The 15,157-nt window shown below is 43.1% G+C and overlaps 1 protein-coding gene across 1 annotated transcript in view; it reads left to right on the plus strand.

The window, feature by feature from the left end:
- Positions 1-15,157, plus strand: part of TRPC4 (transient receptor potential cation channel subfamily C member 4) — a 187,040-nt gene that overhangs the window by 104,114 nt on the left and 67,769 nt on the right. The window lies entirely within an intron of this gene.

The following is a 15,157-nucleotide window of genomic DNA, read 5'->3' on the forward strand; positions in this document are numbered from 1 at the left end:
GGCGCAGTTCCGAGGGCCAGGTAGCAGGGGAGGCGCGGAGATCAGGCAGCATGTACAGCACAGGCAGGGGAACACTGTCCAAGGCCTTTGACAGCTTTCTGGCTCCCCAGCAAGACTGTGTCACCGCTCCCCAGTCAAGGCTGAGTCGGCGGGAGCACAGGGAGCCACCCATCCTGTCGGTCCACACGGAGTTGTAACTGCATGTGTCCACTTCTAAAGAACCCCAGTCTGACTGGGGCATGCAGTGTGGGCTGAAGCCCACCTGCATTAAACATGACATTACCTCAGCTGTGATGGGCAATGCAATGGGATATATTTATGTACCGCCGGTGGGTTCCAGGGAGCCACCCATGCTGTCGGTCCACACGGACTTCACAATAGGGAGTTGTACCTGCCTGTGTCTACTTATAAAGAACCCCAGTCTGACTGGGGCATGCAGTGTGGGCCGAAGCCCACCTGCATTAAACATGACATTACCTCAGCTGTGATGGGCAATGCAATGGGATATATTTATGTACCACCGGTGGCTTCCTGGCACCCACCCATGATGTCGGTCCACAGGGACTTCACAATAGGGAGTTGTACCTGCCTGTGTCTATGAATTAAAAACCCCGGTCAGGTTGGGGCATGCAGTGTGGGCCGAAGCCCACCTGCATTTAATCTGACGTCAGCTCTGCTGTCCAGGGCACTGCAATGGGATACATTTATGTACAGCCGGTGGGTTCCAGGGAGCCACCCATGCTGTGGGTGCACACGGAATTCCCATTGCGGAGTTGTACCTGCCTGTGACTATTTATAAAAAAACGCGGTCTGACTCGGGCATGCAGACACCTTGACAGAATGAATAGTGTGTGGCGCATAGGTTCCCCATTGCTATGCCCACGTGTGCAGCTCCTGATGGCGGTGGCACAGGATTATATTTCTCATTGCTTCTGTACAGCATTATGGGCTATCGCCCCGCCCCTTTTAAAGAGGGTCGCTGCCTAGCCATGCCCACTCTCTGCAGTGTGTGCCTGCGGTTCCTCCTCATGGCAGACGCACTTATAAATAGACATGAGTGTGGTGTGGCATGAGGACAGCTGAAGGCTGCGCAGGGACACTTTGGTGTGCGCTGTGGACACTGGGTCGTGCGGGGGGGGGGGGGGGCAGCATGTAACCCAGGAGAAGTGACAGCGGAGTGTCATGCAGGCAGTGATTGTGCTTTGTTGGAGGTAGTGTGGTGCTTAGCTAAGGTATGCATTGCTAATGAGGGCTTTTCAGAAGTAAAAATTGTTGGGGGTGGGGCACTCTTGCCGCTATTGTGGCTTAATAGTGGGACCTGGGAACTTGAGATGCAGCCCAACATGTAGCCCCTCGCCTGCCCTATCCGTTGCTGTGTCGTTCCCATCACTTTCTTGAATTGCCCAGATTTTCACAAATGGAAACCTTAGCGAGCATCGGCGATATACAAAAATGCTCGGGTCGCCCATTGACTTCAATGGGGTTCGTTACTCGAAACGAACCCTCGAGCATCGCGATAATTTCGTCCCGAGTAACGAGCACCCGAGCATTTTGGTGCTTGCTCATCTCTAGTTAACACCTATGGGTGGAGCAGGAACTAGATAAAAGGTCAGTTTCTAACAGACTCAGAGGAGGAAGTTACAGTTTAGTAGCCGGCCTGCCTGCTAAATTTGGGCTGCAACAGTAAAAAAAAAAAGGTGCTGTTTTGCACATTATTATATGGCGGGGGGGCCTGTGGACCCACCTACAGTATATAAGGAGCCAGGTCACAGTTTAGACTTCTAGCAGTACACCAGTTTGTTAAATATTTTCCAATTACAAATGAATTTTATGATCCAGCATAAGCCACTGTGAAAAAATTTGCCCCATTTTTTGACCGCCTGCCTCTAAGTTTAAACTGTCTAGGTATGAGGATATGTTCACCCATAACAAATTTTCCGCAGCAGTTTTGGTTGTGGATTTTGATGTGATTTTTGCACCCTCGTTCGAAAAAGTGAAATCTGCCAGATAAATTTCACTGCTTATTCCACGCAGAGTTTTGCTGTGGATGACATGTTAAAATATACTTAGAAATGATACCTTAAAAAACCTCATCCCACAAAAAGTAAAGTATTTCTCAAATCATTAGTCAATCTCCTTCATGGATGACCTGCCAGCAACTGACTGAAGAAAAAAATCTCTACTATTTTTGTAGAATATATCTGCCACTTTGAGTTATTATGAATTCTGATTTTTTTCCCAGTACTGATACAGTTAAAGAAATTTGCATTCATGCATACAAGGGTACAGATTGTACTATTTGTAACTAGAAATAAATCACTGGGAAATAAAGATACACATCTGATTCTAATACTAAATATATTAATAAACTCAAACTGTGTCATGGTATTCTCTCTTATCTGCTATGCTGATGTTATGGCAGCAATTACAAAGTGCTTGCCTCTGAATGGAAAAGCCAATGCTGCTGGAAACAAGGGTTTCTAGAAAGATTGGTTTTCCCATCACTCTAGCAAAATATACACGGAGCAACCACTTTATAAGGCCTTAGTCAGACGGGCGTTTTTAGCCGCGATTTGCGCATGCGCATGCGTCCGGCGATTTTATAAAACCATTGCTTTGCAATGGTATCGGACACATGAGCGCTTTTTATGCGCTCGTCCGATAAATTATAGAACAGAAATCGCAGATCGCACCTATCTGCGATCTGCGATTCCTGTTCTCTTCTCTATATGCGCTCAATGGGGCCGGCGGCAGCAGCGCCGACCCCATTGAGAACATATAGAAGACAAATCATTCTTCTCTGCCACAGCTGTAACAGCTGTGACAGAGAAGAACGATGTTTGCCCATTGAATTCAATGGAGCCGGCAATACAGCCGCTCCATTGAAAGCAATGGGCTGCTGGCGTGCGCGGGGTGAATTGTCGGGAAGGGCTTAAATATATAAGCCCTTCCCTGCAATTCATCCTAAAATGTGTTAAAATAAAAAAAAATTGTATACTCACCTTTCCGCTGCAGCCGGAGTCCAGCCGCGGCCGCTGTCAGTTCTCCTGAACTGCTTCTCGGCACTATTTAGCCGGCGGGGCTTTAAAATCCCCGCCTGCTGAATGATCTGCCTCTGATTGAATTCATGAATGGGTGAGTGACTGCTGCCTCTCAGCGCTGAGCCAATCAGGGGCAGGTCTGACTCACATCCATTCATGAATTCATGAATGGGTGTGAGTGAGACATGCCTCTGATTGGCTCAGCGCTGAGCCAATCAGGGGGCAGGTCTGACTCACACCCCTTCACACCCACTGCAGGACGGCCACGCGGAGCTCCGGCTGCCGGGAAAAGGTGAGTATATATATATTTTTTATTTTTACACATTTTAGGATGAATTGCAGGGAAGGGCTTATATATTTAAGCCCTTCCCAACAATTCATCCCGGGCTCGCCCGCAGCGCATTGCTTTAAATGGAGCCGGCTCTATTGCCGTCTCCATTGAATGCAATGCGCTGGACAGCTCCGGCCCGTTTCTAATGAAACGCAGCTAGGAGCAGATTTTCGGGCGATTTGCGGGCGACTTGCGCGCACCGGTCACACGATTTGCGAATGCGCATCCGTCATGCAATCCGCAAATCGCGTGAAAAAACGCCCGTGTGACTAAGGCCTAAGGGTGGTTTCATATCTGCATCGGGAGTGCTGTTTTTTTGCTCCGTTCGGTGAGCAGGATTGGGGAATCCCCTGCGGACAAACGTCTCTGTCTTAGGATGGAACCAAACAGCACAGAACAGACCCCATTGACTATAAAGGAGTCTGTTCACTTTCCGCTCAGCTGCCTGGCTTATAGCTAGAAGAAAAAGCACTGTGTGTAGCACCTTTTCCTTCAGTATTGTGTGCCAGATCTGTGACCGGGGTTCCAACGCAGATGTGAAACCACCCTCAGAGACACCATCTTCTGTCTATGGAAATAAGACATGTGAGCCCAAAGTGCAGCATAAAATCTAATTGGCAAGTTTTCTCTGCATTATCATCAGTGTATCCTGACCTGTTGGTGGACGGTTTTTGAAACTTGAATAGAGCTTTTCATTTTTAAAGGTAATGGAAACCATTATCAATGAAAAATCAATACACATATACACACATCTTACTAAGTCTCTGCATTAAAAAAGATGCACTTATCTGTTTCTACATTTGCATGAGTTTTCCTTCTCATACATTTAGAAAGCCTCATACTGGTTTTCAGGCACTCCTAGCTACAAGTTTCTGGCCGGGGGGCATTCCCAGCACTGATCCACTGATCTTTCTCATGAATGTGCACATGCTCAGTTCCCCCTCCCCTTATCTCTTTCATAACTACGCCCACTTAATAATACATGGCTATCTCTCCATTCTCCCTTTGATTAGCTGCTGGTTCCATTCCCCGTGACTGCTGATAAGAGCACAAAATTCACCCAAAGTGAATTACAATCCTCTGTAATAGTATCTTTCTCTGCTTTATGTCTTTCTGATCTCCTTCACCATCCTCCTGCCCTGTCATACAGCCAAATGCAATAGCTCAATGGAAAGGCAATGAATGCATTTTCATAACAGGGGAGCTGCCTATGGAAGAAGCTGAGAAGTAACCCGTCAATTTACTCTGACTGACAGAATTTGTGAAAATTTCAGTCCTGTAGTCTGCAGTGCCTTGGAAAACAATACAAACATAGCAACCAAATAATCAGAAATTTTTTAGTGAAAACCAATTACAAAAAGTTTTCATTTCTAAAAAAAAATTCTGATTTAAAAAAAGTGCAAAGGTGTACATAGCCAATACCAAAAAATGTTCTGCTTTAGTACATTAAGAGGCCCATCGAGGAGAACAAGACTTTTATTATACAGTATATCCTATACATGTCTACGTGTTAAGTATAATTATGGGTTATTGTTAGTAAATTACTGAATTCATAGATAGCATCATTGATCCCAGCCATATTCAGCAGCAAGAATGGAAATCTCTAAATCTCCTGTTACTATAGAAATTGGCTTGTATGAGTAATAAGCATTCATATCGGTGAATAAGTTATTGTCATGTAACTAAAATGATGGATTTCAACTTCAATATTTTATTGTAGCGGGTGAATAACATAAAGTATAAATGGTTCCATTGTGATGGTTATGAAAACATTTTAATATATTCATGCCATATTTTGGCATTGCTAATCCCATGTAGTGAGCAGTTAATAATAATCCATTGTGAAAGTTAAAATAAGCCCTTTTATGAAATCTCTCACTAGTCAATCATTTCTAGCAGTAACAATATCAATATTTCTTAGTGAAGAATACTTTTTTATGAAACATAATCTTGCCTGTAACATGTGATAACCAGAGTGTTACCGTCTAACCAGTGAAGGTCCTCTTTTCCACCTTGAGTACCTTGCAGTCTTAAGCTCTCGCTCATGACTTGAAGGTTGCAAGTTCAATCCCCGCATGGTTCAGGTTGCTGGCTCAAGGTTGACTCAGCCTTCCATCCTCCCGAGGTCGGTTAAATGAGTACCCAGCTTGGTGGGGGTAATAAATTACTTGAAAGCGCTGCGGAATACGTGGGCACTATACAAAAAACAAGATTTTTTTTTCAATAAATATAACAAAACTGTAACTAAGGAATAATAATCTACAAAACAAGGGCTGTTCAGATCACTGCTGGTCTCTGTTCTGTTGGGGTTCTCTTGTTTTTCATTTCAAGAATAGTGTTGGCAAAAAAGGGGGAAAAATTCCTTTTCGGGTATACATTCAAATAAATGTCCAATCATGTAATGCATAGGTGCAGCAAATTTACCAGATCAGGAAGACCACTCTTAGGATATATTCTTCATTGCACTCTAAGCGCACTCCGAGCATGCTCAGAGCATGGAAAACATAGAAACCAAGACTATAGTACCAGACAGTAAGTGCTATCAGCTCCCTTCCACTTCTACCTCTTCCCTGACATCCCTACCATTAACACTCCCCCAGATAAGTGTGACACTGGACTTGTGGTGATTAACACTCTGAAGGGTGCATGTGCTGAGTGATTTCTACAGGTCACTGAGCTCAAAGGGTGTATTTGCCTTCAGAGAGTTAATTCCAACAAGTCCAGTGCGCACACTTCTCAGGTAAAGTGTAGTAATGTCAGGGCAAAAACGGTGTACAGCCAGCCAGGAATGGGAAGGAGAGAGCTGACAACTGTCACTGCCTGATACCACAGTCCTGGTTTCTGTTTTCTACACTCTGAGCATGCTCGGAGTGCAGTGATGAATACGCCATTAAAGAGCTCTCCATTCTGGGAGGTTAGGTCTTCTGTCTAAATTCCATCTGTGTGTTCTGTTTTTAGAGCAGAAAAATGAATTTAAGCAAAATGAAAGGAGTATTCAAAGTGAAAATTCTATACTTCATAAGGCGGTACAGTTTGTACAGTGGTGAATGCGCACTAGTCAGTAACTGGCAATAGGGCATTGTGGGAGATGTAGTTTTTGCACTCCCCAATGTAGAAATCTGAAGCTGACTGGCATGCAGCGGCATAGCAGATCAGCAAGAAAATGTACTGGAGTTCAATTAGATGATTTAGATGGACATTTGGAATAATGGAAATAAGCAGAAATGTTAGCGAAATTTTAAAAACTTTTCCCAGCCTTCCCATTAAAGGGGTTTTGTCATAAAAAAAAATAAAAATCAATACTTACCTATTCCTTCCCTGTCAGTCTTCTTACCATATCTCTCCCTGGCTCCTGCAGGCCCCCAGGTCATGTCACCTCCAGCCGGCCTGATCTTCTTCTTCCTGTTTTGGAGCATCCATTCTCGGCATCCTCTTTCCGGCAGGTCAATGTTCGCTGCATCACTGGTGACATAGCGTTCACTGCCTAGAAGGGAATGCTGAGCTATTGCCAATACTGCACATGCGTGCTGTCTCGCCATGAGTGTTCATATACTGTTCTTGTGAGACAGCGCGCATGCGCAGTCTCGGCAGTAGCTCGGCACTCCATGCTAGGCTATGAATGCTGTGTCACTAGTGACGTAATGTACATTGCCCTGCAGGAAGGAGACTGCTGAAAATGGATGCTTTGTCACTGGAAGAAGAGGATAGCGTGGACTGGAGAAGACGTTACCCGGGCACTATTGGGCATCCATCACCCATAGGATTCCATGTCAAAAAGTGTTTGTGCAACATACATTTCTATCGCTGGATGATGCAAGGTTGTATGAAATTTGTGTCCTAAGAATGAAGACTCTTTAACAAAAGTCAGAATAGATCATGAGCAGGTGGGCAGCACTTGGAATCCCCGCCGATCAGCTGATTTCCTGGTGCTGCTGTCAATGTGGTTATCACTGAAACAGATAGCGCTAAGAACATTGCAGCAGCCTGGTTAGGTACTGCAGGAATAGCTCCCATTGAATTCAGTGTGAGCTGTGCCTACAATTCCAATCCGGGCCACTGCAATACAAACGTCGCTATCTGCTTCCTGTGTGACAACTGTACTTGGAATCAACTGATCAGCATTGATCCTGAGTGATAGACCCCAAACAACTATCTTAAAGATAGATCATCAATAGAAAAAACACCCAAGTCTTGAACAGACACTTTAAGTATTTCCATGACATTCAAAGTGTCATAAGATAGTTTGCAGTAACAGTCCATTACCCGTAATGTTTGCCATGGCATGCCATGAAAATTAATGCACAGTATTTTCCTTTTTACATGGATGCATCATGCTGTTACACAGGCTACAAATATAATGGGCTTTCACCTCTCTTATCCTTTGGAATCATGCGGCAAAGCTGAATTCTGCAGATTTCTGTCTTTGTTGTTGCTCAGTATGGCTGTCATTCTTAAGTGCAGTATCCTCCTCCCACAGATACTTATTATCTTGCCTGGAGCTATACCCCATAGCTGTACCAATTGCTGTCATTTCAAATTACGCTGGCTTTTCTTCTCGCTCATCTGTGCCTTACCCTTTCAGGGCTTGGCGCAGCTTCAAATAACTACAAATTATTTGATGCTAGTTCTAGCAGCTGAAATGATTATATGTGCTCTTCACTGCAGAAGCCAAGTAAAATGTTAAGTTCTTGATCTTGGATGCTCTGCACTATCAACATTGTATAATAACAGGAGTAAATACTGGATGGTTATACCCATTAATTAAAAGGGAAGCACATTTCTGCCAAAAGACTAAAAACCAATCAACTTTGAGTAATTGAATATGGAGTCATCTGATAAGGAGTGCTAGATTTGGAGCATTACATTTGTGTTCTAGATAAGTAAACAGATCGCTTTATGGATCAATGATTTGTTCCTTGGCTCACAGGAATGGCAGAAAAATGACAAATCCAATCGTTATCCTAATTTAATATCCTGCTTGTTTCTGCAAAAAGTTTTTAAAAAAAGCTCTGGATAGGCAAATGCGTATTTTTTTTGTCAGATATTGATGTTCCAAGGTCAACCAGCTTAGCTTATTCTGGTGTCAAGTACTTTATATACCTATTACAAAGAGAGAGTGTGAAATGGTTGGTGGGTCAGGTGCCCGGTTAGCAGGTACATGATGGCGCAGGGGCTGACAGATGGAGACAGAGGTGGTATTTTTCAAAGGAAATTAAATTTTACTTATAGGAATCAAGATTTTGTTTCACTCTATGGACGAACACTTGTACTTAAATATTGCACCATGAACACAAGTTTCATGTGTCGGTCAAAGCGAGGAACTCAGGTATCGAGCTTCCTATTATGCATCATTCTCCATAATTCAATTTTCTTACTTTAGATAATCCCTGGCATACTACCGACATATGGGACTAACGCACTATAGGGGCAGATGTACTTATTGGTGCATAATGCCACTCCTCTGCAATCTTTCTTCACCCTCTGCCAAGGGCCTTGTTCTCACCGACACAGCCTACTTATACATAAATATATCACCTGGTACCCGTAAACAACATGGCTGTCCCTCTGTCACTCACAGTTCTGTAAGAGGGATACTCCCCTAGTCCATGTCAGTCATTATTGTCCATGTACTGAGCGCTCACTGTCAGAGACCGGTCTCTTATGTATTCTGCGGCTTCAACTTCTACCGGGTCATGGTGTCATCTTTCTCTTCTGGGACTAAGTCTTGTGCAGGAAGAGGGCCTCCCTCTTCTTCCATGCAGTGTGTAGTCATCATAAGTGCAGATCTTGACATCATTCTAGTGTGCATTGGGTGCTGTATGGGCCTTTGTCCCGGTACGGTAACATTGTAGCTAAAGTCCCCTATCTGCTCTGCGGAGTTTTGTGCATGCCACAACACTCTTTCCTGCTGCTCTCTTTCTCTCTCACTGAATTTGTGTTGCATCACAGGCTTACTATATCCACTTGCCCTCATCCACTCTGTTACATGGGGCTGCACGGCCAATCAGAGACTTTTCCATTAGCCGCAACCTCTGCTTGTGTTGGAACTTCCACTTGTGGCAAACTTTAATAGTGCAGCCAGGGGCGTAACTAAAGGCTCAGGGGCCCTGATGCAAAAAGTGCCCCCCCCCCCCACTATCTGTATCTGTACCCGTACTCATACCTAAACCATGCTGCACAGAGGCATACCTTGAAGCTTCTAGGCCCCAATGCAAAACCTGTAACAGGGCCCCCAACTGTAATGCTTTATTCATAGTACTGGGCTCCCTGTATGGAGAAGAGAGGCCTTATGGGCCCCCTAAGGCTCCTGGGCCCGGGTGCAACCGCATCCCCTGCATCCTCTATAGTTATGCCCCTGAGTGCAGCCTATTTCTTAAATTTACAGTTCCGTCTGCGGAGTTGCTTTCCTCTCTTACAGGCATATGGTATGTTTCTTTGATGGGGATTCCATACATTTAAGGAGACACAAGAAGCACAACCACAACCAGATTCTAACTCTCATCTTTCTGACGCCCTTTGGACAATTAAAGGGGTTGTCTGAGTTGCTCAAAAGCTCGGCTGAAGGTGGCCATGCATTAGATAAAACTAACCCGATAGTCTGATGGGCAAACAACCATTTAAAAATGATTATCTAGTGGAGAATCATTTTGCACACTTAAGCTGGCCATACACATTAGATAGAAGAACGTTGACCAACAATTGTCTAGTGAATGATAGTTTCACAGTCACAGACATACATATTTGAGTTCCTATTGGCAGTTACAGTTGTTCAAACTGGTCATACATGTTGAATGACTCCGGGCGGCGGATGAACGAATGATCTTTCAGGAAACAACCTTCCAAAGTAAGTTCTCTCTGTATACATTCTTGCTTTGATAGAATATTCCCAGAAAGATTTATTTCAAAAAATGTTCCTAGAATAATCTAGTTTTGAAAGATCATCGGTGCATGAAAAATATTTTCTCCAACTACCTGACAAAAATTTCAAATGCCACTCACTTCTTTCTAGGCTATCCCAGTCTGTCATTGGTCAGCTAAAGCAAATGTTCATTGTTAAATTACACCTGATGAACAATTGTTTTGGATAAGATCATCAATTTTCGTCAACTTTAGTCTGAAGGTGCGTTTAGACATAAAGATGATTGCTCAAAAGATGGCATTTGAGCAATCATTTTGCATAAATTACTAATTGGCACTAATGACTATTGGTACCAATTAGTAGCGTGTGAGCTGTCGGGAGCCGAATTTATTCAGAGGACCGCCCGCTGTTCTCTGAATAAATTCCTTTTGTTCTGCTGGCCGGGCTGACAGCTGAGAACAGCTAAGACAATGCAATCAGCTGTCATCAGCGGTCCCCAGCAGAGCACAGCATGAGGTCCATCTTATCAGCTGTTCTGTTGAATGACGGATTTAAAACCTAACTGAAATCCATCGTTCGACAGAAAACGGGCACATTTACACGCAACAATTATCGCTCAAAAGATGGCTTTTGTGTGAATTTTGAGCGATAATTGTTGAGTCTAAATGGGCCTTAATATGTAAGGGCACCTTTAGTGATAAATATATATATATATATATATATAGTCATTAAAATAGGCTGTATATTTTCATTGGCACCAGGTGAGGGATAAATATTCCTCCTGGGAACAACCTTTCAGCAAAACTTTCATCTGACTATCGAATGACAAATTTAGTCATGGTCAGCTACTTTCCAGATGATGATGGCCTGTTATAGGGCGGTTTAACCAATTATGTGTTCTTAAACTGTATCGGACAAACCATTGTTTTGGTTGAAATTTTCATCAACTTTAATGGAGGGAGAATGTGAGAAATGAATAATAGAAGGGATGCTTTACCTTAAATCTGGGACACCGCAGCTCTGGTCCTCTCTGTCATCTTTTGGACGGCTATAGTGGTAACGTGTCCATACAGCCATGTGACCATGGTAGCCAAGTGGTATATGGTACAAGAATGCTGAAGCAAGTGATTGGCTGCAGCAGTCAAGTGGGTATGTGGACATGTCACCACTGCAGCCATGTACAAAAGATTGGCAAGAAGGTTCGAAATAGTTCGGTATTTAAAACGTAATGCTTCTTTTATTATTCCCCCTCACCCCCCCCCCCCCCCCCATCCCTGTTTGTTTGAAAAACTTGAACAATCTCTAAAAAGCAGCAACCTGATATACACCTATTCAAATGAATGGGTCCTATTTTCGTCCGATTTTTTTCGATCCGAAAATCAGATAGAGAGAACGTCCATGTGAAAGTAGACTTAGTACTAATGACTGCCCTTCATAAAGTGGCTATAAAATAAAAGACCCTTTTCTATCAGCAACTGTTCTATTTTACCTTGCAGTAGTTGCTATATACATGTGTGAAATGTTGCCTACTAGGTGTTTAGTTTTCAGTTATTGTCTAGAAGATTTGTGAAGGCTGCGGTCAAAAATATTCTATGCAGGGATTGCATTTTTTGGAAGAAATGGACACCGCTGAGCTAAAAGATAAAAATGAAACAGCTATAATTTATTATAAGATTACAAATAGTCACAGAATCACATTTTATGTCCCCTGGATCGGCAGATACTGTGTATATAGCTCTATATTTACTATTTGTGATGTGTTCCTAGGGTGCAGGAATAGTTATCTTGCAGCTTACATGTACATGCTGCTTACACTTACTGATCTGCTGATGCCACCTGTAGCTTCCATTCCGTCGATGACTTGCTTCCCTCTACACCTCTGTAACTCCCTGGCCACATTCTTTTATCCCATAAGCCAACCATTCATTTAGAATGGTTTTAAGAGATTTTGTGTTTTTGTTTTATAGTTAATGTGCGTAAAGTAATCAGACCAAAATAACATAGTGTGTTAGATGGAATCAAATATTTAACCTCTAAGACTGCCATATCTACTGGCCATTGCAGACACTTAAAGGGGAGCAGTCATCAGGTTCATGCGGCCCGAACCGTGGGCAGTACGAACCCGGGACAGGTATGCCTATTGGCCTTGAGTATGTGTTATCCTGAAGTGCTGCGGTGTTTCAGAATAAACACACTTTGAAGTTTGGCTGGGACAGAGCTCTGAGTCACGGAGGCGGACCATGCTTGCAGCCGCTACGAAGATCTGTCAGCAGTTTTGCACGGGCAGGAATGGTTACAGAATCTCTCAAAGTCCCTTGGGCTGATGGGCCGATGATTGATGTGAACATTTGCTTGAACATATGTTTGCCTGATCATCAGCCCATATGAATATGCCTGTGGTCAGCCAATGAATTAGCAAACACTGGTTGTATATGTACTAGCAGTATATCACAGGGGAACATGTCGCTGAACATGGAGATGAATGGCTATAGTAACCAGCGATACTTTGTTGGTGTGAATTGCATTAACAAATAAGGGAGATGGAACAATACCTCTGCAGCGCCAGCTAGTGGAAGGAAGCATTCCTGCAAGTCAATGTTAAACTCTTCATACAAGCCTTGTAACAATAACTGGGTCATTATAACAAGGCTTGTATAAAGAGTCTAACATTGACTTGCAGGAATGCTGACTTCTAATAGGTGGCGCTGCAGAGGTATTGTTCCATCTCCCTTATTAGTATATTACCCAGAGGAGCATGAATGGCCTTATAAGTCTCCTCACTCACTCACCTTCTAGGTGCTCTCCCTAAGGAGAAATGATAGTGTTCCTGACCCTGACATTAACAAGCACTGATTTACATACTATTTGTCAATCAGTGCTCATTGCGTGGGTGATTCTCAGCCTGCGGAAAAGGGCCATTACACTGACTGGCAAGTGCATGAGAGGTAAGCGGAGGAGTGGTATTAGCAGCTACTTTAAATACAGATAAACTAACATGGTGCCCACTGGAATCAATAGGCTCTCAATGCAAAACCTGAGCATACTGTTCCAAGTTCTCTAGCTTCCTTCTGGCTACTTGATGGAGGTTTCTGAATACAGACAATCCATTTATATTTTGGAGAAAATACATTATGAATCCCCCGGGGACCGATATTAGCGGATTACTTTTTCTCACCGCAGACTATGTTGGCGCTACATAAATCCTAGTAATTAAGTAAACACATTTCTGTAATGATTGCTGCTTAAATCAATGGTAAAAGCTGCAAAAACATATTGCGAAGTTTTCACTCTGGGCATATTTTACGTCTGATGTTGCTGAGTTGTTGCAGTGTTGTCCTGTTCCATTAGGTTGTGGGCTGTGAAATGATGTTACATAGTTGGCATTTTCATATTACGCACGAGAGCCATTGAAATCTGGTAATTATGCTGCAGATAACAGCTCCGCTATTTATATTTCTGCCTGAAAACCTGGCATTTGCTTTTCAAGCTTGTCAAAGTTCTGATAAAAATAGCAGATAGACGGCTTGTGCTCCAGTCATTGTGGTGCTGCTGACCATGTAATCTTATATTGTCTGCCGCTGAGATTCTCTGCTGACTTCTTCTCCACATTTAGAGCTAATCACTCAACAAAATTGACCAAAGCGACATAAAAATATCAGCATTACCATTTCATCTAGTCCATTTATTGATGCTTAACTTCAGAGAAGCGTCATGTCATTTTGAGCCATAGAATTGAATTTGAAGTACTGTATAAATTCCAGTTCTTAAGTAAACTAAACATATAAGCAGGTTTAATAAAGCATCTATTAATTTTTTATATATGAGACGTGAATAAAATAATGGTCCAGTAATTATTCACTGAGTGGTATCGGTGTGACTATACTGCTATCGTGCTGCTGTTGCAAGCAGACTGCCTATTAGTGCAAATTATATAATTTTCTTCTTAGGATGGAGAAGGGAGGGGGTGCCAAAAATTCTGCACACAGTGCCATCTAACATAAAGCTGGCACTGGCCTTTAGGCTACATACACACAGGCAATTTAACAGTTGCGCCCAAGATCCTCAGGCACAACTTGCATGGTCTGATGTGCTGAACACTGCACATTGCATTGTGCTATTCTCATCCAAAAATTGGACAAGATTGGGACGTGCTGTATATTTTTTTCATTCAGATTATCGGTCACAGTTAAAAAAAGGCCTGCATGAATACACCCATTCAAATCAATGGCTCCTATTTCCGTCCGATTTTTGGACCGATTTTTTTTTTTGTCTGTAAATCAGATGGAGAAAGCAGCCATGCGCAAGTAGACTTAGTCCTAATGACCGATCTTCTTAAAATGGCAAGAAAATAAAATACCCTTTTTATGGACAGGTGCATCCTCAGGTACTCCTACTGTTCCCTTGTGATGCTTCCATATTTTAAGCTAATTATTCCCACATACACAATACAAAAAAAAAGATTATCCCAATAAACTCAATGGATTCACTTCACTTCCCAAAGAGCCAGAACCAAACATTGCACCTTTAGGCCTCGGTTAGACAAGCGTTTTTCCATACACAAATAGGCGCGCAAAAAGATCGTGTCTATTAGAACTTTCCTGTGAAAGTGTTCACATGTACGTTTTTTAGAGGTGCAAAATACTCGCACCTACAAAAGATAGGACATGCTAGTGCAACTCGCAACTAAAGGTCAGTGAAAAGATAGGACCTGCTCTATCTTTAGAGCGTGCTTTCCATCAACTCCTATGGTGCTGGAAAACACGCACCTCCGATCGTGTGAATGGGCTACTTCAAATAGCTGCAATTCACCCGGCCATGCGATCTTTTTGCGCGCCCTTTCGTGCGTGGAAAAAACGCTTGTCTGACTGAGGCCCCAAGTTGGGTTGAAATAGGCTATTAAAATATATACTGTATTCTGAGAGATTC

The sequence above is a fragment of the Eleutherodactylus coqui genome, chromosome 1 (genome assembly GCF_035609145.1).
Source record: "Eleutherodactylus coqui strain aEleCoq1 chromosome 1, aEleCoq1.hap1, whole genome shotgun sequence".
Taxonomy (NCBI): domain Eukaryota; kingdom Metazoa; phylum Chordata; class Amphibia; order Anura; family Eleutherodactylidae; genus Eleutherodactylus; species Eleutherodactylus coqui.